This window comes from Elephas maximus, chromosome X (assembly GCF_024166365.1).
Source record: "Elephas maximus indicus isolate mEleMax1 chromosome X, mEleMax1 primary haplotype, whole genome shotgun sequence".
Lineage (NCBI taxonomy): Eukaryota > Metazoa > Chordata > Mammalia > Proboscidea > Elephantidae > Elephas > Elephas maximus.
In genome coordinates, this window is record NC_064846.1 from 125,084,071 (window position 1) to 125,106,844 (window position 22,774).

Genomic DNA, 22,774 nt, shown 5'->3' on the forward strand with positions numbered 1-22,774 from the left:
CTCTTATACTGAAATGAGTGATCTCCAGGATAAATTTAGAGGAAAAAAGCAAGGGGAATGGGGGAAACAAGTGTGTGTGTATGTTTGTTTGCTAATCTTTTCAAAAAGAAACAATGGAAGGATAAAGCAAAAACTAATAAAAATGGTTATCTATGGATCAGCAAAGGAATGAGGTAAAGTAGATAGAAGTAGAGCCAGAATTTTCTGAATGTACTTTGTTTTAAAGATTTAATTTAGAATCATGTAAATATTTTACATAAACAAAATCAAGGCAAAAAACAAACAAAAAACACCAAGAACAACAAAACAAAAAAACCCCAAAAAATGTAATCCCTAAATATTGAAAGCACACTAAAAGATATGAACTTAACTATATATCAAATTCTTGGCATTCTACAAGAAGAAAACAATTGTTTCAATGACCTTAAACACAGAAATTTTACTGTTCATCTGTATAAAAAGAACCATAAAGAAATCTTAAATTACATTTAGTAGCATTACAAATAATGATAAAATCAGCAATGTTATGTGGCAGACATACCCTAATGTTTTCCACAATGAGTCATGCCCTTGTATATTTCCCTCTCCTTGAGTGTGGGTGAAATCTGTGATGTGCTTCTGACCAAAAGAATATGGCAAAAGTGACAGGATATCGCTCCCGTGGATACGATGCATTGTATGGCAAACATTAAGGTATTTTACAGATGTGATTAAGGTCACAAATTAGTTGATTCTGAGCTAATCATGCAGAAGATTATCCTGGGGCAGACTGGCTTAATCACGTCAAAGTCCTTCAAAGAGAGACTGGGCTATCTCGTGAAGAGAGACTCCCTTTGCTGGCTTTGAGGAAGCTATGGAAAGAACCACATGGCAAGGAACTGCAGGTGGCCTCCTGCCCAGCAAGGAAACAGAGACCTCAGTCCTACAACCACAAGGAGCTGAATTCTGCCAACAACCTGAATGACTTTGGAAGTAGATTCTTCTCCAGCTGAGCCTCTAGATGAGAACTGGAGCCCAGACAACACCATGACTGCAGCCTGGGGGACCCTGAGCAGAAGATCTAGCTAAGCTATACCTGGATTTCTGACCCATAGAAATATGTGATAATAAATATGTATGTTGTTTTAAACTACTAAATTTGTGGTAATTTGTTGAGTGAGAATAGAAAACGAATACAGTTACTTTGAAACTATTATATGTACATTATAGGGTAAAGCATATATATATAATTTATATGATAAAGCACCCCCACATGCCTGTCACTTTGTCGTACTATGGGGTTTGTGTGTTGCTGTGATGCTGGAAGCTATGCCACCGGTATTCAGATATCAGCAGGGTCACCCATGGAGGACAGGTTTCAGCTGAGCTTCCAGACTAAGACAGACTAGGAAGAAGGACCAGGCAGTCTACTTCTGAAAAGCGTTAGCCAGTGAAAACCTTAAGAATAGCACCGGAACACTTTCTGATATAGTGCTGGAAGATAAGCCCCCCAGGTTGGAAGGCACTCAAAGGATGACTGGGGAAGAGCTGCCTCCTCAAAGTAGAGTCGACCTTAATGACATGGATGGAGTAAACTTTCAGGACCTTCATTTGCTGATGTGGCACGACTCAAAATGAGAAGAAACAGCTGCAAACATCCATTAGTAATCGGAACCCGGAATGTAAGAAGTATGAATCTAGGAAAATTGGAAATCATCAAAAATGAAATGGAACACATAAACATCGATATCCTAGGCATTAGTGAGCTGAAATGGACTGGTATTGGCCATTTTGAATTGGATGATCATATAGTCTACTATGCTGGGAGTGACAACACGAAGAGGAATGGTATTGCATTCATCATCAAAAAGAACATTTCAAATCTATCCTGATGTACAATGCTGTCTATGATAGGATAATATCCATATGCTTACAAGGAAGACCAGTTGATATGAGTATTATTCAAATTTATGCACTAACCGCTAAGGCCAAAGATGAAGAGATAGAAAATTTTTATCAGCTGCTTCAGTCTGAAATTGATCAAACATGCAATCAAGATGCATTGATAATTACTAGTGATTGGAATGCGAAAGTTGGAAACGAAGAAGGATCGGTAGTTGGAAACAAAGAAGAAGGATCGGTAGTTGGAAAATACGGCCTTGGTGATAGAAACAATGCTGGAGATCAAATGATAGAATTTTACAAGACCAACAACTTCTTCATTGCAAATACCTTCTTTCATCACCATAAACAGTGACTATACACATGGACCTCACTAGATGGAACACACAGGAATCAAACTGACTACATCTGTGGAAAAAGACATTGGAAAAGCTCAATATCATCAGTCAGAACAAGGCTGGGGCTGACTGTGGAACAGACCATCAACTGCTCATATGCAAGTTCATGTTGAAACTGAAGAAAATCAAAGCAAGTCCATGAGAACCAAAATATGACCTTGAATATATCCCACCTGAATTTAGGGACCATCTGAAGAATAGATTTGACACACTGAACACTAGTCCCCAAAGACCAGATGAGTTGCGGAAGGACATCATAAATGAAGAAAGCAAGAGGTCATTGAAAAGACAGGAAAGAAAGAAAAGACCAAGATGGATGTCAGAGGAGACTCTGAAACTTGCTCACGAACGTCGAGCAGCTAAAGCAAAAGAAGAAATAATGAAGTAAAAGAGCTGAACAGAAGATTTCAAAGGGCAGCTTGAGAAGACAAAGTATTATGACATGTACAAAGAGCTGGAGATAGAAAACCAAAAGGGAAGAACACGCTCGGCGTTTCTCAAGCTGAAATAACTGAAGAAAAAATTCAAGCCTCAAGTTGCAATAGTGAAGGATTCTAAAGGGAAAATATTAAACGGCACAGGAAGCATCAAAAGAAGATGGAAGGAATACGCAGAGTCATTATACCAAAAAGAATTAGTCAAGGTTCAACCATTTCAAGAGGTGGCATATGATCAGGAACCGATGGTACTGAAGGAAGAAGTCCAAGCTGTTCTGAAGGCATTGGCAAAAAGCAAGGCTCCAGGAATTGATGGAATATCAATTGATATGTTTCAACAAATGGATACAGTGCTGGAGGCACTCACTTGTCTACGCCGAGAAATATGGACGACAGCTTCCTGGCCACCTGAGTGGAAGAGGTCCATATTTATGCCTATTCCCAAGAAAGGTGATCCAACCGAATGTGGAAATTGTACAACAATATAAAATACCCAGGCAAAATTTTGCTGAAGATCATTCAAAAACAGCTACAGCAGTATATCGATAGGGAACGTCCAGAAATTCAGCCTGGTTTCAGAAGAGGACGTGAAACCAGAGATATCATTGCTGATGTCAGATGGATCCTGGCTGAAAGCAGGGAATACCAGAAGGATGTTCACCTGTGTTTTATTGACTATGCAAAAGCATTCGACTGTGTGGATCACAACAAATTATGGATAACATTGCGAAGAATGGGAATTCCAGAACACTTAATTGTGCTCATGAGGAACCTTTACATAGATCAAGAGGCAGTTGTTCAGACAGAACAAGGGGATATCAATTGGTTTCAAGTCAGGAAAGGTGTACGTCAGGGTTGTATCCTTTCACCATACCTAGTCAATCTGTATGCTGAGCAAATAATTCAAGAAGCTGGACTATATGAAGAACAGGGCATCAGGATTGGAGGAAGACTCATTAACAACCCGCGTTATGTGGATGACACAACCTTGCTTTCTGAAAGTGAAGAGGACTTGAAGCACTTACTGATGAAGATCAAAGACCACAGCCTTCAGTATGGATTACACCTCAACATAAAGAAAACAAAAATCTTCACAACTGGACCAATGAGCAACATCATGATAAACAGAGAAAAGACTGAAGTTGTCAAAGATTTCATTTTACTTGCATCCACAATCAACACCAATGGAAGCAGCAGTTGAGAAATCAAACAATGCATTGCATTGGGTATATCTGCTGCAAAGGACCTCTTTAAAGTGTTGAAAAGCAAAGATGTCACCTTGAAGACTAAGGTGTGTCTGACCCAAGCCATGGTATTTTTAATCGCACCATATGCATGTGAAAGCTGGACAATGAATAAGGATGACAGAAGAAGAACTGATGCCTTTGAATTGCGGTGTTGGCGAAGAATATCGAATATACTGTGGACTGCCAAAAGAATGAACAAATCTGTCTTGGAAGACATACAACCAGAATGTTCCTTAGAAGCAAGAATGGAGAGATTATGTGTCACGTACTTCGGATATGTTATCAGAAGAGATCAGCTCCTGGAGAAGGACATCATGCTTGGTAAAATAGAGGGTCAGCAAAAAAGAGGAAGACCCTCAATGAGATGGACTGACACAGTGGCTACAACAACGGGCTCAAGCATAACAACAATTGTGAGGAAGGCGCAGGACTGGGCAGTGTTTCGTTCTGTTGTATACAGGGTCACTAGGAGTCGGAACAGACTCGATGGCATCTAACAACAACAACATTATCTAGTATAGGAACGACTCTATGGCAACAAGTTTGGTTTGGTTTTTTATAATCTAGCAGCAATGAGCACCTCCTAAGTGCCTTTGGGTACACGGCTCATTTCAGATCAAGGACCACACACAAAAAAATTACAAGTTGTGCTTAACACATCTTAACAAGAGAACAAGAAGGAAGCTGTCAAAAACTACTGAGGCCATGTCACAGGAGTTAACTTGAAGTGGCTTCCACTGGTCCAAGATAGAACAATTAGAATATGAAATCAAATAGAATAGTGATGACAATGGTGTGAAACACATAGATATATAAAAATCCAGGAGTTCAAATGATAATTAAAAAAAAAAAATCTTTGTTTTCCTTTGGATACTGCCAAGGCACCAAAACTCAGTATTCTGAAAACTGATAACGAAAAATTCTCGAGCATTTTTCCTGCCTTGCCTGAACAAAATGTATTTCAGGGTAACCAAACAGTTGATGAGGAAAAATTCTTCTAGAAGAATCACAGTTTATGAATGTGGAAGGAATGACAGAACTAGAAAGTCACCATTTTGCAAACCTTAGTGAAAAAATACAGATCTAGGCAATGCTCTTAAATGGCTGCTAAAACAATTAGAGGTTGATGGGAACTTCAAATGAACAGATCAGGCTGACAATACCTGAACCCAATGATCAATCTTAGCATTACTAGAAGTGGATCAACAGACATTATGTCCATCATATTACTATCCGATGTGATAGGAAGTACACAATACCACCTATGAAATATTTTTGTCAAGAAATAAAAATGAAGCAGAATCTAATTGTAATGGATTGAACTGTGTCCCCCAAAAATGTGTGTATTAACTTGGTTAGGCCATGTGTTGTTGTCCTCCATTTTGTGATTTCCCTATGTGTTATAAATCATAATCTCTGCCTGTGGTTAAAGGGGATTAGGGTGGGATGTAACACTCTTGCTCAGGTCACTTCCCTGATCCAACGTAAAGGGAGTTTCCCTGGGGTGTGGCCTGCACCATCTTACAAGAGATAAAAGGAAAGGGAGGCAAGCAGAGAGTTGGGGGCCTCATACCACCAAGAAAGCAGTGGTGGGAACAGAGCATGTCCTTTGGACCTGAGGTTCCTGCATTGAGATGCTCCCAGATGAAGGGAAAACTGATGACAAGGACCTTCCTCTACAGCCCACAGAGAGAAAGCCTTCCCCTGGAGCTGGCACCCTGAATTTGGACTTCTAGCTTACTGGACTGTGAGAGAAAAAACTTATCTTTGTTAAAGCCATTCACCTGTGGTATTTCTGTTACAGCAGCACTAGATAACTAAGACATTAATCAAGTCTACAGATCTAATTACCTGTTTACAGAAAACATGGGAGATAGAAAAACAAGTTAGCACCGCAAAGAAGTAAAGAGACAAATCTTTTATGAGGGGAATTCTACAGGACAAATTGTTTCTTTTTTTCCATAAATAAAAGGCACAAAGAGGAAATGACTATAGATAAAGAAAGTCTCAAGAGAGATATCAACCAAATGCAGTGTGTAGATGTTTGGAAATGCTGGTGGTGTAGTGGTTAACTGCTACAGATGGTAACCGAAAGGTCGGCAGTTCAAATCCACCAGGCACTCCTTGGAAGCTCTATGGGGCAGTTCTACTCTGTCCCATAGGGTCGCTATGAGTCAGAACTGACTTGACTGCAACAGGTTTAGACATTGTTTGTATCCTGTTTCAAACATACCAGACATGTTGCTGTCAAGTCGACTCATGGCAATCCCATTTGTGTCTGAGCAGAACTGTGCTCCATAGGGTTTCAATGGCTGATGTTTTAGAAGTAGATTATCAGGCCTTTCTTATGAGGCACCTCTGGGTGGACGCCAACCTCCAACCTTTAGGTTACCAGTTGAGTGTGTTAATTGTTAACATCACCCAGGAACTCTGTTTCAAAAACAGCAATTGTAAAAGCATGTTTTTTTGAGACAACTGGGGAAATTCTCACACACAGAGCCTATTAACCAAAAAACCAAACCCCATTGCCATCGACTCGATTCCAACTCATAGCAACCCTATAGGACAGAGAACTGCCCCTTAGGGTTTCCAAGGAGCGCCTGGTGGATTTGAACTGCCAACCTTTTGGTTAGTAGCCATAGCATTTAACTACTACGCCACCAGGGTTTCCAGAGATAGCAGCTGTAGCACTTAACCACTACGCCACCAGGGTCTCCACAGAGCATATCAGATGATATTAAATAATTTTTCACTTTGTTATTATGATAATGGCATTGTGGTTATGTGGGGGGAAGATCTTAACAATTAAAAAATTAAACTGTTTAAAAATTATTATCCTAGTATATGGGGAATAATGAGAATTTTCATGCATTGGAAAGAATGTAACCAATGTCACTGAACAACTTGTATAGAAATTGCTGAATGGAAACTTAGAACTGCTGTGTAAACCTTCACCAAAAATTAAAAAAAAATCATGTACTAGACCATAAAGAAAGCCTTTAACAAACTTTAAATAATAGATAATTTACAGACTATAATTTGGGACTAACATGCAATTAAGTTAAAAATTAATAACAAAAGATTCTTTTCAAAGTCTCTCCCTATTTGAAAACGTAAAAACCACACTGCTAAATAACTCATGGAATAAAGAAGAAATCATAATAAACACTTAAAATACTTAACTAAATGTTAAGACACCACATATGGGATGCAGCAAAAATAGTGCTTCCAGGGAAATCTATAACCTTAAATAGTTACATTAAAAAGTCTCAAAATCAATGAGTTAAATGCCCATCTTAAGAAATTAGGCAGTAATCAATTAGAATAAACCTACAGAATGTAGAAGAAAAAAAAATAAAAACAATAGCAGAGATTAGTGATTTAGAAATCAAATATATAATAGAGAACATCAGCAAAGCAATAAATAGGTTCTTTGGAAGAAGAATAGGTTCTGGTGAGAATGATCATGAAAAGAAGAGAGAAAACATAAACAATACTATGAATAGAAAGGGGGATATAAGTAAAAACCAAAAAACCAAACCCAGTGCCGTTGAGTTGATTCTGACTCACAGCGACCCTACAGGACAGAGTAGAACTGCCCTACTGGGTTTCCAAGGAGCAGCTGCTGATTCGAACTGCCAACCTTTTGGTTAGCAGCCCTAGCTCTTAACCACTGTGCCACCAAGGATCCCTGGTGGTACAAACAGTTAAGCTTTCAGCTGTTAACCTAAAGGTTGGTGGCTCAAATCTACCCAGCAGGTCCTCAGGAGAAAGACCTGGTGATCTGCTTCCATAAAGATTACAGTCAAGAAAACCCTACGGGGCAGTTCTACTCTGTCACATGGGTCACTATGAGTCAGAATCGACTTGACAGCACCTAACACAACAACAGAGGTTAAAAAGAGAACAATATCACAAAATAATATGTGTATTAATTGTTTAATGAGAAACTAAGATGCTCTGTAAACCTTCATCTAAAGCACAATAAAAAAGTGTTAACAAAAAAAAGGAGAGAAAACAATATCAACAATTATATACCAACAATTTTGAAAACAGTTTGTCCATGCAAAAAACAAATCCCTTAAAAAATAACATACCACAACTGGCTAGAGAAGAAATTTAAAGCATAAATAAAAAGCTATTACAAATTAAAGAAATACAAACAGTGGCTAAAAGTCTTCCCACAAAGAAAATACCAGGCCCTGATGGTTTTGCAAACAAGTTCCAATTTTATTAATCCCAGTTTTATGCAAACCCTTAAAGACAACAGAAAAAGAACAATCCTAACTTATGCTACTAGCCCACCCAGCATAATAATATAAGAAAACCAGACCAAGATATAATAAGAAAATTTCAGGCCCATTTCACTCATGCTTATAGATGCAAACAAACAAAACATGTAAGCAAAAATATTAGCAAATTAAACCAAGAATATAAAAAAGAGAATACACCGCAACCAAGTTGGATTTATCCCAAAAGCAAAACCAAACCCGTTGCCATCGAGTTGGTTTCGACTCACAGCGACCACCAGGATATGCAAAAATAGTTAAGTATCAGAAAATTCTTAAATCGAAGTCAACGCTTTGTGACACCAGTTTACATTTCAGACTTATTTCCTATCACTCTCCTATGTGAACTTTATTCGTTAGTATATCTACATACTTGCTGTGACTTGTACATGCCCTGATTCCCCTTTATCCAGAATGCTCTCGCCCAGTTTTGACTTGCCCGTTGGTCAAACCTATTCTGTGAAGCTTTCCAGAAGCATGTTCTCCCTTTTCTGAGTGCCTATATTACACTGAAGAAATGGGAAGAAAAGACCAAAATGGATGTCAGAAGAGACTCTGAAACTTGCTTTTGGACCTAGAGTAGCTAAAACGAACAGAAGAAATGAGGAAGTAAAGGAGCTGAACAGAACATTTCAAAGGGCGGCTCAAGAAGACAAAATAAAGTATTATAATGAAATGTGCAAAGACCTGGAGTTAGAAAACCAAAATGGAAGAACACACTCAGCATTTCTCAAGTTGAAAAAACTGAAGAAAAAATGTAAGCCTCAAGTTGCAATACTGAAGGATTCCACAGGGAAAATACTGAAGAATGCAGGAAGCATCAAAACGAAACAGAAGGAATACACACAATCACTGTGCCAAAAGGAACTGGTTGACATTCAACCCCCCATTTTAGGAGGTAGCATATGATCAAGACCCGACGGTACTGAAGGAAGAAGTCCAAGCTGCACTGAAGGCATTGGCAAAAAATAAGGCTGCAGGAGTCGACAGAATACCAATTGAGATGTTTCAACAGATTCAGCTCTGGAAGCACTCACTTGTCTATCCCAAGAAATATGGAAGACAGCTACCTGGTCAATCGAATGGAAGAGATCCGTGTTTGTGCTCATTCCAAAGAAAGGTGACCCAACCAAATGTGGAAATTATCGAACAATATCATTAATATCACATGCAAGTAAAATTTTGCTGAACATCATTCAAAAGCAGTTGCAGCAGCACATTCACAGGTAACTGCCAGAAATTCAAGCTGGATTCAGGAGAGGACATGGAAGAAGGGATATCATTGCTGGTGTCAGATGGATCCTGGCTGAAAGCAGAGAATACCAAAAGATGTCTACCTGTGTTTTACTGACTACGCAAAGGCATTCGACTGTGTGGATCATACATACTGTATGATTCTATTTATAAGACACCCTCACAAAGATAAAACTATAGAGATAGAAAACTGATCAGGAGATGGGGAATGTGGTTGACTATGAAGGAGTATGAGGGGATTTTTTAGGATGGTGGAATTGTTCTATACATTCATTGTGGTGACAGTTACATGACTGTATTTATCAAAATTCATAGAACTGTTCACCTAAAAAGGGTAAATTTTAGTGTGTGGAAATCACACCTTGATTAAAATAAATACATATATACATGCATCCATATGTACATACAAGCCTATACCTCATTAAATCAGTTTCAGGATTATGTATCTATACAGCTGAACAGTTAGTACATGAATGAAAATGGCAGCACCACATAATTAAAGAACTAATACCAGTACCACGAGCTTACCATATATACATTGATGGTGAGAGAAACTGAAGAACTATATATTAGCTTACCATGTTCTTAAATATATAATCACAAAATAGAATTATGATATCTAAGGGTTAGAAAGGATTTTCCATTTTTTCTAATGTAATCTTCTTTTTTCATATTTTATTTTCTTTATTATGTGATCAATACATTTTTTTAAATTAATTTTTATTAAGCTTCAAGTGAACATTTACCATTCCAATCAGTCTGTCACATGTAGGTTTACATGCATCATACTCCCTTCTCCCACTTGCTCTCCCCCTATTGAGTCAGCCCTTTCAGTCTCTCGTTTCGTGCCAATTTTGCCATCTTCCCTCTCTCTCTATCTTCCCATCCCCCCTCCAGTCAAGAGTTGCCAACACACTCTCCAGTGTCCACCTAATTTAATTGGCTCACTCTTCATCAGCATCTCTCTCCCCCCCCACTGACCAGTCCTTTTCATGCCTGATGAGTTGTCTTCGGGGATGGTTCCTGTCCTGTGCCATCAGAAGTTCTGGGGAGCATTATCTCTGGGATTCCTCTAGTCGCATTCATATCATTAGGTATGGTCTTTTTATGAGAATTTGGGGTCTGTATCCCATTGGCCTCCTGCTCCCTCAGGAGTTGTCTGTTGTGCTCCCTAGCAGGGCAGACATCGATTGTGGCCAGGCACCAACTAGTTCTTCTGGTCTCAGGATAATGTAGCTCTCTGGTTCATGTGGCCCTTTCTGTCTCTTGGGTTCTTAGTTGTCGTGTGGCCTTGGTGTTCTTCCTTTGCCTTTGCTCCAGGTGGGCTGAGACCAATTGATGTATCTTAGATGGCCGATTGTTGGCATTTAGGACCCCAGGTGCCACAATTCAAAGTGGGATGCAGAATGTTTTCATAATAGAATTATTTTGCCCGTTGACTTAGAAGTCTCCTCAAACCATGTTCCCCAGACCCCAGCCCCTGCTCCGCTGACCTTTGAAGCTTTCATTTTATCCCGGAAACCTCTTTGCTTTTAGTCCAGTCCAATTAGGCTCACCTTCCTTGTATTGAGTGTTGTCTTTCCCTTCACCCAAAGCAGTTCTTATCTACTGATTGATCAATAAAAAACCCTCTCCCTCCCTCCCTCCCTCCCCCCCTCGTAACCACAAAAGTATGTGTTCTTCTCCGTTTTTTCTATTTCTCAAGATCTTATAATAGTGGTCTTATACAATATTTGTCCTTTTGCCTCTGACTCATTTCGCTCAGCATAATGTCTTCCAGATTCCTCCATGTTATGAAATGTTTCAGAGATTCGTCACTGTTCTTTATCGATGCATAGTATTCCATTGTGTGAATATACCACAATTTATTTACCCATTCATCCGTTGACGGACATCTTGGTTGCTTCCAGCTTTTTGCTATTGTAAACAGAGCTGCAATAAACATGGGTGTGCATATGTCTGTTTCTGTGAAGGCTCTTGTATCTCTAGGGTATATTCCAAGGAGTGGGATTTCTGGGTTGTATGGTAGTTCTATTTCTAACTGTTTAAGATAACGCCAGATGGATTTCCAAGGTGGTTGTACCATTTTAGAATCCCACCAGCAGTGTATGAGAGTTCCAATCTCTCCGCAGCCTCTCCAACATTTATTATTTTGTGTTTTTTGGATTAATGCCAGTCTAGTTGGTGTGAGATGGAATCTCATTGTAGTTTTAATTTGCATTTCTCTAACGGCTAATGACCGGGAGCATTTTCTCATGTATCTGTTGCCTGCCTGAATATCTTCTTTAGTGAAATGTGTGTTCATATCCTTTGCCCACTTCTTGATTGGGTTGCTTGTCTTTTTGTGGTTGAGTTTTGACAGAGTCATGTAGATTTTAGAGATCAGGCGCTGGTCGGAGATGTCATAGCTGAATATTCTTTCCCAGTCTGTAGGTGGTCTTTTTACTCTTTTGGTGAAGTCTTTAGATGAGCATAGGTGTTTGATTTTTAGGAGCTCCCAGTTATCTGGTTTCTCTTCATCATTTTTGGTAATGTTTTGTATTCTGTTTATGCCCTGTATTAGGGCTCCTAGGGTTGTCCCTATTTTTTCTTCCATGATCTTTATCGTTTTAGTCTTTATGTTTAGGTCTTTGATCCACTTGGAGTTAGTTTTTGTGCATGGTGTGAGGTATGGGTCCTGTTTCATTCTTTTGCAAATGGATATCCAGTTATGCCAGCACCATTTGTTAAAAAGACTATCATTTCCCCAACTGACTGACACTGGTCCTTTGTCAAATATCAGCGGCTCATACATGGATGGATTTATATCTGGGTTCTCAATTCTGCTCCATTGGTCTATGTGCCTGTTGTACCAGTACCAGACTGTTTTGACTACTGTGGCTGTATAATAGGTTCTGAAATCAGGTAGAGTGAGGCCTCCCACTTTCTTCTTCTTTTTCAGTAATGCTTTACTTACCCGAGGAAAACTTTCCCTTCCATATGAAGTCAGTGATTTGTTTCTCCATGACATTAAAAAATGTCATTGGAATTTGGATCGGAAGTGCATTGTATGTATAGATGGCTTTTGGTAGAATAGACATTTTTACTATGTTAAGTCTTCCTATCCATGAGCAGGGTATGTTCTTCCACTTAAGTATGTCCTTTTGAATTTCTTGTAGCAGAGTTTTATAGTTTTCTTTGTATAGGTCTTTTACATCCTTGGTAAGATTTATTCCTAAGTATTTTATCTTCTTGGGGGCTACTGTGAATGGTATTGATTTGGTTATTTCCTCTTCGGTGTTCTTTTTGTTGATGTAGAGGAATCCAAGTGATTTTTGTATGTTTATTTTATAACCCGAGACTCTTCCAAACTCTTCTATTAGTTTCAGTAGTTTTCTGGAGGATTCCTTAGGGTTTTCCATGTATATGATCATGTCGTCTGCAAATAGTGATAGCTTTACTTCCTCCTTGCCAATCTGGATACCCTTTATTTCTTTGTCTAGCCTTATTGCCCTTGCTAGGACTTCAAGTACGATGTTGAATAAGAGTGGTGATAAAGGGCATCCTTGTCTGGTTCCCGTTCTCAGGGGAAATGCTTTCAGGTTCTCTCCATTTATAGTGATATTGGCTGTTGGCTTTGTTAGATGCCCTTTATTATGTTGAGGAATTTTCCTTCAGTTCCTATTTTGGTAAGAGTTTTTATCATAAATGGGTGTTGAACTTTGTCAAATGCCTTTTCTGCATCTATTGATAAGATTATGTGGTTTTTATCTTTTGTTTTATTTATGTGATGGATTACATTAATGGTTTTTCTGATATTAAACCAGCCTTGCATACTTGGTATAAATCCCACTTGATCAGGGTGAATTATTTTTTTGATGTGTTGTTGGATTCTATTGGCTAGAATTTTGTTGAGGATTTTTGCATCTATGTTCATGAGGGATATAGGTCTATAATTTTCTTTTTTTGTAATGTCTTTACCTGATTTGGGTATCAGGGAGATGGTAGCTTCATAGAATGAGTTGGGTAGTATTCCGTCTTATTCTATGCTTTGAAATACCTTCAGTAGTAGTGGTGTTAAGTCTTCTCTGAAGGTTTGGTAGAACTCTGCAGTGAAGCCGTCTGGGCCAGGGCTGTTTTTTTGTTGGAATTTTTTTGATTACCGTTTCAATCTCTTTTTTTGTTATGGGTCTATTTAGTTGTTCTACTTCTGAATGTGTTAGTTTAGGTAGGTAGTGTTTTTCCAATAATGTATCCATTTCTTCTAGGTTTTCAAATTTGTTAGAGTACAATTTTTCGTAGTAATCTGAAATGATTCTTTTAATTTCATTTGGCTCTGTTGTGATGTGGTCCTTCTCGTTTCTTATTCGGGTTATTTGTTTCCTTTCCTGTTTTTCTTTAGTCAGTCTAGCTAATGGTTTATCAATTTTGTTAATTTTTTCAAAGAACCAGCTTTTGACTTTGTTAATTCTTTCAATTGTTTTTCTGTTCTCTAATTTATTTAGTTCAGCTCTAATTTTTATTATTTGTTTTCTTCTGGTGCCTGATGGGTTCTTTTGTTGCTCAGTTTCTATTTGTTCAAGTTGTCGGGACAGTTCTCTGCTTTTGGCTCTTTCTTCTTTTTGTATGTGTGCATTTATCGATATAAATGGGCCTCTGAGCACTGCTTTTGCTGTGTCCCACAGGTTTTGATAGGAAGTATTTTCATTCTCATTGCTTTCTATGAATTTCCTTATTCCCTCCTTGATGTCTTCTATAACCCAGTCTTTTTTCAGGAGGGTATTGTTCATTTTCCAAGTATTTGATTTCTTTTCCCTAGTTTTTCTGTTACTGATTTCTAGCTTCATTGCCTTGTGGTCTGAGAAGATGCTTTGTAATATTTCGATGTTTTGGATTCTACCAAGGTTTGTTTTGTGACCTAATATGTGGTCTATTCTAGAGAATGTTCCATGTGCACTAGAAAAAAAAGTATATTTTGCAGCAGTTGGGTGGAGAGTTCTGTATAAGTCAATGAGGTCAAGTTGGTTGATTGTTGTAAGTAAGTCTTCCGTGTCTCTACTGAGCTTCTTACTGGATGTCCTGTCCTTCTCCGAAAGTGGTGTGTTGAAGTCCCCTACTATAAATGTGGAGGTGTCTATCTCGCTTTTCAATTCTGTTAAAATTTGATTTATGTATCTTGCAGCCCTGTCATTGGGTGCATAAATATTTAATATGGTTATATCTTCCTGATCAATTGTCCCTTTTATCATTATATAGTGTCCTTCTTTATCCTTTGTGGTGGATTTAAGTCTAAAGTCTGTTTTGTCAGAAATTAATATTGCTACTCCTCTTCTTTTTTGCTTATTATTTGCTTGATATATTTTTTTTCCATCCTTTGAGTTTTAGTTTGTTTGTGTCTCTAAGTCTAAGGTGTGTCTCTTGTAGGCAGCATATAGATGGATCGTGTTTCTTTATCCAGTCCGTGACTCTCTGTCTCTTTATTGGTGCATTTAGTCCATTTACATTCAGCGTAATTATAGATAAATAAGTTTTTAGTGCTGTCATTTTGATGCCTTTTCATGTGTGTTGTTGGCCTTTTCATTTTTCCACATACTTTTTTGTGCTGAGACGTTTTTCTTAGTAGGTTGTGAGATCCTCATTTTCATAATGTTTAACTTTATGTTTGTTGAGTCGTTACGTTTTTCTTGAGTTATGGAATTGATATTCCTTTTTGTGGTTACCTTATTATTTACCCCTATTTTTCTAAGTAAAAACCTAACTTGTATCCTTCTATATCGCCTTGTATCACTCTCCATCTGGCAGTTCAATGCCTCCTATATTTAGTCCCTCTTTTTGATTATTGTGATCGTTTATCTATTGATTTCCATGATTTCCTGTTATGTGTATTATTTTGTTTATTTATTGATTTATTAGAATTAATCTTACTTTGTTTGTTTTTGTGCTTTCCCTATTTGAGTTGCGTTGACATCAGGACGTTCTGTTTTGTGACCTTGTATTGTGCTGGTACCTGATATTATTGGTCATCAGGCCAAACAATCTCCTTAAGCATTTCTTGCAGTCTTGGTTTAGTTTTTGCAAATTCTCTAAACTTGTGTTTATCTGTAAATATCTTAATTTCTCCTTCATATTTCAGAGAGAGTTTTGCTGGATATATGATCCTTGGTTGGCAGTTTTTCTCCTTCAGTGCTCTGTATACATCGTCCCATTCCCTTCTTGCTTGCATGGTTTCTGCTGAGTAGTCTGAACTTATTCTTATTGATTCTCCCTTGAAGGAAACCTTTCTTTTCTCCCTGGCTGCTTTTAAAATTTTCTGTTTGTCTTTGGTTTTGGCAAGTTTGATGATAATACGTCTTGGTGTTTTTCTTTTTGGATCAATCTTAAATGGGGTTCGATGAGCATCTTGGATAGATATCCTTTCGTCTTTCATGATGTCAGGGAAGTTTTCTGTCAGGAGTTCTTCAACTATTTTCTCTGTGTTTTCTGTCCCCCCTCCCTGTTCTGGGACTCCAATCACTCGCAAGTTATCCTTCTTGATAGAGTCCCACATGATTCTTAGGGTTTCTTCATTTTTTTAAATTCTTTTATCTGATTTTTTTTCAGCTATGTTGGAGTTGATTCCCTGGTCCTCCAGAAGTCCCAGTCTACATTCTAATTGCTCGAGTCTGCTCCTCTGACTTTCTATTGCGTTGTCTAATTCTGTAATTTTATTGTTAATCTTTTGGATTTCTACATGCTGTCTCTCTATGGATTCTTGCAACTTATTAATTTTTCCACTATGTTCTTGAATAATCTTTTTGAGTTCTTCAACAGTTTTATCAGTGTGTTCCTTGGCTTTTTCTGCAGTTATCCTAATTTCATTTGTGATATCTTTAAGCATTCTGTAAATTAGTTTTTTATATTCTGTATCTGATAATTCCAGGATTGTATCTTCATTTGGGAAAGATTTTGATTCTTTTGTTTGGGGGGTTGGAGAAGCTGTCATGGTCTGTTTCTTTATGTGGTTTGACATGGACTGCTGTCTCCAAGCCATCACTGGGAAACTAGATTTTCCAGGTAATCAGCTGGTACGCTGGCTCTTAGTTCTGAAAATGATCGCTGTCTGCCCGTATTTGTTCGATCTCCGTCTCTAAGTCTGTGTTTGTTGTTCAGAGTTCGTAGATTGTTATATATGTGATCGATTCACTTGTTTTTCCGAGTCTTTGTTGCAAGAGGGATCCGCGGTAGCGTCCACCTAGTCCGCCATCTTGGCCCCGCCTCCTATAATGTAATCTTTTTAATCCCATCACATTCCTTTTGTTTGGGTGTGCCTGAATGCCTCTAACAATGATTACCTGCCCTTATGAACTGCTCATGTAATTAGAGAACTGGAAGGGATCTTAGGAAACTGAGGGCTAGAAAAGATAAATGACTTTACCAGTTAGGCGCAGTTAGGTACAGAATACAAATTAAAACCCCAGTCCACTCTCTATGCTTTTCCCTTTATCAAAATTCTATGTGAATGAAAAAACTGAATACATTACTGATGGGAATGTAAAATGGTATTGCTGATTTGGAAAACCGTTTGGCGGTTCGTTGAAAAAGTTAAACATATGATTCTGCAATTCCAATCCTGGGTATATGCCCGAGAGAAATGAAAACATATTTCCACATAAAAAGTTGTACATGAGTGCTTACAGCATTGGCAACAGCCAAAATGTGGAAACACCCCAAATGTCTTCAACTGATGAATGGATAAACACAACATGATATATCCACACAATGGGATATTACTTAGGCATAAAGAGAAATAAGTACTGATACATGCTACAACATGAATGAACCTTGAAAACATGCTAAGTGAAATAAGTCAGACACAAAAGACCACATATTGTATGATTCAATTTATATGAAATGCCCAGAATAGGCAAATCTATAGAGGCAGAAAGTAAATTTGAGGTTTCCAGAGGGGCTGGAGACAGGGGTAAATGGGGAGTGATTGCTAATGTGTACAGGGTTTCTTTCAGAGGGGATGAAAATGTTCTAAAATTAGATTGTGGTCATGGTAGAACAACCATGTAAACTTACTAAAAATATTCAATTATATACTTTAAATGGATGAACTGTATGGTACATGAATTATATTTCAATCAAGCTGTTTGAAAAAAGAACTATTTCCTCAAAAAAAAAACTTTATATGGAAGTTTTAAAATATATTCACAAATTCTTTGCACTCTTTCCTCCCATCAAAAGATAGAAGCTGTGTCCTGAACCTGTGTCCCCTTCCCCTTGAATTTGGGTGGGCCTTTGTGACTGCCTCAATGAACAGAATGTGGCAGAAGTGAAACTGTGTCACTTAAAAGACTGACTAGAAAAAGCCATGCATCTTCTACCAGTCTCTCTTAGGATGCTTGCCCTTGGAACTCAGCCATCATGCTGTGAGGAAGTCCAGGCTAAACTGAGAGGCCCCTGGTTCTCAGCCCCAGCTGGGCTCCCAGCTTAAAGCCAGCATCAACTTGCCAGCCAGCTATGTGATTAAGCCACCTTGGAAGCAGATCCTCTAGCCTCCAGTCAAGCTGCTACAGCTGATGCCACATGCAGCAGAAAGCCAAGCCTGCTAAGCCTCACACGATTGCAGAGTGGTGAGCAAAAGAAATACTTGCTGTCATTTTAACTACTAAGTTACAGGGTGGTTTAGTATGCAACAATAGATAACCAGAACACCTTACATACTAAAATAGGATCTAGCTAAAAATAGCATCTAGCCTTCCACTCAATGCAGACATCTTTTTTCTAATACTTTTTTCTAACCTCTGCCTGAATGTTTTGACTAGCATGAGATCAGTTCCTCACAAAGCTACCCCTTCCACTGAGAAACAACTCTGAAAATGATGATGTGTCATATATTAAGACCACTTCTGTCCTACCCAACTTCTGTTCCTAGTTCTGTCCCTTGAGGTAACCACTATACTGTCTAATCCCTCTTCCTCAGGATAGGTCTTTACATTATTAAACACTATAGGTAGAGATATCTTCAGCACTTTCCTATTTTATAGCCAAGAAACTTGAAATGTGCAAATTGGCTGCTTTACCCAAAGTTACACAACAGAACACAGACACTGAATAAAACAGAGTTATTTGCATTTCTGGTATAAGGCTTTTTGTTTAGTATTCTATCAAATATGAGACAAACATAACAGATTCAAGATGTGTTGTCTGTAGGTATTCCAATGGCAATTTTCATATTTATGCAATCATTACTTAAAGAACTAATTCTCATTTCTATCATCTAGGACAGAGGAGCATTGGTATGAATAACTGGAAAATGAAAACTGCTTTTCTGTACCTCTCATCCTCATCTTATTTGTACTTAAATGTTTTTTTATGTTTTAATTCCAAAAAGCTAGCAAGCTCTTCGAGGGCAGAGATAATTCTGAGTCTTCCTTGGTGCTGTATACTGTACATATATATTGAATAATTTGTCTAGCTATAGGAGGCAAAGGAGCCCTGATGGCACAGTGGTTAAAGTGCTCGGCTGCTAACCAAAAGGTTGGCAGTTCGAACCCACCAGCCACCCTAGAGAAAGATGAATTGACTCGACAGCAGTGGGTTTAGATTTGGTATAAAAAACAGCATACTGGAGGCGGGGCCCAGATGGTGGAGTAGTCAGATGCTTCTGGTGATTCTTCTTACAACAAATACCCCAAAAAACAAGTAAAATGATTATATATGAGAAAAGCTAGGAGCCCTGAACATCAAAGGCAAAGTTAGGAAATTGGACTGAGCAGCAGGAGGAGGAAGAGATGGTTCAGAAGCGGCAAAGAGTTGCTGGACCTGACTCGGTGGGAAACAGCACCCCTAAGGCACAATCCATGGGGGGACTGCAGTGGGACAGGTGGTAGCATTCGGGACGTGGTTTCCTCAGGAACAGACTGCAAGCCGCACAGCCTACTCACACCTCTGGAACCAGAGAAGAACAGCGCTCTTGGCAAAAGCTAAGTAATTGCACTTGTTTTACCATGCCCTCAGCCCTCAAGCCAGCTTCAGTGGTGGTCGATTTCCCTGGCTTGAGACAGGTCCTGCAGTGTGTCCTGAGCCATACTCTCAGCCTTGGAGAAGGAATAAATTAACAACTGGGGTAAAAGATACTCTGCCAGCTCCACTAAGCTGGGGAGCTCAGGGCAGAAGCGGCTCCTGTCCAGGTACAAACGGGCCACAGACATTGAATACCCTTCACCCCTGCATGGACCTGTGTGGGCCCACTGCAGGAGATTAGGCCCTTGCTGGCAGACCACAACGTGTTTCACTGTAAGGAGGAGAGGTGGGTTTTTGACGTTTGACACTGCTTTGCCTATTAAACAGGGTCCTCCTCACCTACCCACATCAGGGGCCTGAGGACTGGTGGCTCCACCCATGTCACCTACCCACCCGCAACAGGGGTCCAAGGATAAGTGGAGCCTCCCAGTCCTTACAGTTAAAAGCACTGGGTGCCTGTGGTCCAGCTGCAGAACTCACCCACCTGTGCGCTCTGGGGAACAGGGACATGCTTTCCCCACAGATACTTGGGGATGATTTCAGCCCCCTGCCTTGTTCAGAGCGTGACCCCTTACTGCAACCAGATACCTGTGCCTACACCAATCACCTCTGCCCCTCTAAGACTGTAGAACAGAGCCTGTACCACACACTTGATGACCAACTACCTGGATACCTGAACTGAATCCACAAAAGAACGTATATGGACTCCTAGGCTCATATACTGGTAATAACAAATTTAGCCATCTGGTGACATGATGTTAAGAGTTTCAAAGGAACAAATAATCAAGCTAGCTCACTCAAGCAATCTATCTGGGCATATCAAAACAAAACAAAACAAGAAGCTAGGATACAGTGAGCAAACATAAAATAAATTAATATAACAACTTACAGATGGCTTGGAGACAACGGCCAATATCAAATCACATGAAGCAGACCATGATTACTTCAACAAGCTGTCAAAAGAAAGAATCAAGGAATCTTCCAGATGAAGATGTTTTCCTAGAATTACCAGATACATAATGCATAAGATTAATATACAGAACTCTTCAAGAGGTCAGGAAGGAGATCACGCAAAACGCAGAATAAGCCAAGGAAACACACAGATAAAGCAGTTGAAGAAATTAAAAAGGTTATTTAAGAACATAATGAAAATTTTAATAGGCTGCAAGAATTCACAGAAAAACAGCAAACAGAAATTCAGAAGATTAACAATAAAATTACAGAATTAGACAACTCAATAGAAAATCAGAGAAGTAAAACTGAGGAACTGCAAGGCAGAATTAGTGAGATTGACGATAAAACACTTGGCAACAATTTATTCAAAGAAAAATCAGATAAAAGAATTAAAAAAAATGAAAGAAACCTAAAAATCATGTGGGACTCTATCAAGAAAAATAACCTACGAGTGACTGGAGTACCGGAACAGGAAGGGATAACAGAAAATACAGAGAGAACTGTTGAAGATTTGTTGGCAGAAAACTTCCCTTATATTGTGAAAGATGAAAAGATATCTATCCAAGATGTTCATCAAACCCCACATAAGGCAGATCTGAAAAGAAAGTCACCAAGACATATTATAATCAAACTTGCCAAAACCAAAGATAAAGAGAATTTTAAGAGTGGCTAGGGATAAACGAAAAGTCACCTACAAAGGAGGGTCAACAAGAATAAGCTCAGACTACCTGGCGGAAACCACGCAGGAAAGAAGGCAATGGTATGACTTATATAAAGCACTGAAGGAAAAAAAATTGCCAGCCAAGAATCATATATCCAGCAAAACTGTCTCTCAAATATAAAGGTGAAATTAGGACATTTCCAGATAAACAGAAGTTTAGGGAATTTGTAAAAACCAAACCAAAACTACAAGAAATACTAAAGGGATTTCTCTGGTTAGAAAATCAATAATATCAGATATCAACCCAAGACTAGAACACAAGAAGAGCAACCAGATATCAACCCAGACAGGGAAATCACAAAAATAAATCAAGATAAAAAAATGCTCAAAACAGGGAAATAGTGATGTGATGTCATTATGTAAAAGATGACAACATTAGAACAATAAAGAGGGACTAAAAATGTAGTCATAAATCTTTCATATGGACAGGAAGTCAAAGCAATATAAAGAAATATAAATTTGGTTTAAACTTAGAAAAATAAGGATAAATATTAAGGTAATCACAAAGGAGAGTAACAATCCTACACATCAAAATAAAATACAAGAAAAACATAAAGACTTAGCAAAAACAAAACTAACAATGAATAAGAGGAAAGGGCAATAAAGCTAAACTACTCAGCACAAAACATTAAGTGGAAAAAAAACTGTCAACAACACACATAAAAAGACATCAAAATGACAGTACTAAACTCATAAGTACCTATAACTACACTGAATGTAAAAGGACTAAATGCACCAATAAAGAGACAGGGAGTGGCAGAATGGATTAAAAAACACGATCTGTCTATATGCTGCCTACAAGAGACACACCTTAGACTTAAAGACACAAACTAAAACTCAAAGGATGGAAAAAAATACATCAAGCAAACAACAATCAAAAAAGAGCAGGAGTGGCAATATTAATTTCTGACAAAACAGACTTTAAAGTTAAATCCACCACAAAGGAAAAGGAAGGACACTATATAATGACTAAAGTGACAATATACCACGAAGATATTACCATATTAAATACTTATGCACCCAATGACAGGGCTTCAAGATACATAAAACAAACTCTACCAGCACTGAAAAGTGAGATAGCTCCACAATAATAGTAGGAGACATCAACACACCACTTTCAATGAAGGACAGAACATCCAGAAAGAAGCTCAACAAAGACACCGAAGATCTAAATGCCACAATCAACCAACTAGACCTCATAGACATATACAGAACACTCCACCCAAGAGCAGCCAAGTTTACTTTCTTTTCTACTGCACATGGAACAGTCTCTAGAATTCACGAAATATTAGGTCATAAAGTGAGGCTTAAGGGAATCCAAAACATCGATACGTTGCAAAGTATCTTCTCTGACCATAAAGCCATGAAACTAGAAATGAGTAACAGAAAAAGCAGGCAAAAGAAATGAAACACTTGGAAACTGAACCCTGCTCAAAAACAACTGGGTTATAGAAGACATTAAGGATGGAATAAAGAAATTCATAGCATCCAGTAAGAATGAAAATACTTCCTGTCAGAACCTTTGGAACACAGCTAAAGCACTAACAGAGGTCAATTTATAGCAATAAATGCACACATACCAAAAGAAGAGAGGGACAAAATC

At 38.5% G+C, this 22,774-nt stretch overlaps 1 protein-coding gene across 1 annotated transcript in view; it reads right to left on the reverse strand.

Annotated features, from left to right (window-relative positions):
- Positions 1-22,774, reverse strand: part of RP2 (RP2 activator of ARL3 GTPase) — a 54,701-nt gene that overhangs the window by 24,470 nt on the left and 7,457 nt on the right. The gene's annotated exons all lie outside the window — the stretch shown is intronic.